Here is a 1,350-nt window from a genome sequence, read left to right as displayed (position 1 = left end):
TCAAGAGGTGCAAACAGGAAATGGCTTTGTCTCCTAACAATGTCTTTTAACATGCCTTACCGGATCTCCTTTTTAAGCCCCTGGAAAACCAACATCCCAGGAATCTGGAAGTTTTCCAGGGTCTGTGGAAGGATTATATGAACAACTTCATTTGAGGACCTTAAAAAAAATCCAGTCCATAGTAAACAAACAAAAAAAAAAAAAACCCTCACATTGAACTCAATACTTCTCCCCACTCCTCAGTTCTGACTTGTGGCTGAAGAATCCACATTGGGTAAGAAGGCATGTGTGGTCTGCAATTTCTCTTTCTTGCTACCTCATCCAACTCTCCTGGCTCCTGCAGGATTGGCTTGTAGAAAGGGAAGGGTCTTTTTTTTTTTTTTTTTTTAAGTTATTTGGGGTTTTTTGGGGGGGGAGAAAGAGAGGGGGAGAAAGGGAAAGACCTTTTAACTTAGAAGGGAACAGTTTGTGATCTCTTGACTAACATCAGCCGATGTTCAAGTGTTAGGTCCCCCTTCCCTCCCTCCTTCCCTTCCTTCCCCCCCTCCTCCTCTCCACTCCGCAGGTCACTGCCACCGATTGTCCCCCACTGGCAGGAAGGTATTCAGAGATGCCAGGGCATGGAGGTGGGGTGCGGTATGAGCAAGCCTAGGGCATCGTGATGCCCCGTGGTGCCACAGGCCCTTCCCTTTGCCTCCCTCGTCTCCTCGAAGTTTTACCGAGCACCCTGTGTTGCCCGGAAGTTCGCTTCTCCGGCAGAAAGGGAAGCGAACCGTACACACATATCGGCCACACACCGTAGCTCCCAAAGATGGCCAAAGCGCCATCTTTGGCTGGCTCTGCCCACCACCATCGCTCACGCAGCCGCGTGCAACCCGACAAAGGTGACACGTGGTGCGCCCGCCACCTCAGCTCCCAGCGCGCAGTGAGATGACGAGCACCGCCCGCCGGACGGGACGCGCGTGCCTACCTTACTTGCTGCTCCCGGCTGCTGGGACACCGCATCGCCGCGGCCGCCTGGGGGAGGGGTAGCTGGGAAAAGGAAACCACGCGTTCGCTGGGCGGGCACCTGAGCAGAGACCTGAAGCGCTCGGGGTCACCACAGAGGGCCGAGAGAAACACGCGGCCCCGCCAAGGTTGCGCGCGTGGCTGCACGACCCTCGCCACCACACACCACCAGGAGGTCGACATAGGGTCTAGAGGCCAGGGAGAGGGCTGCGAACGAGCACAACGGCCCCCGGGGAGGTGGGGGGGAGGCGGAGGGCGCCGGGTTCCCCACACGCTCCCCCTACCCCCAACCCCACCCCCCCCCCTTCCGTGGGCTGCCCATGGGCGGGGAGCAGAGGCGAG

Source organism: Panthera leo, chromosome C2 (assembly GCF_018350215.1).
Source record: "Panthera leo isolate Ple1 chromosome C2, P.leo_Ple1_pat1.1, whole genome shotgun sequence".
In the NCBI taxonomy this organism is placed as follows: Eukaryota; Metazoa; Chordata; class Mammalia; order Carnivora; family Felidae; genus Panthera; species Panthera leo.
This window is presented reverse-complemented; position numbering follows the sequence as displayed.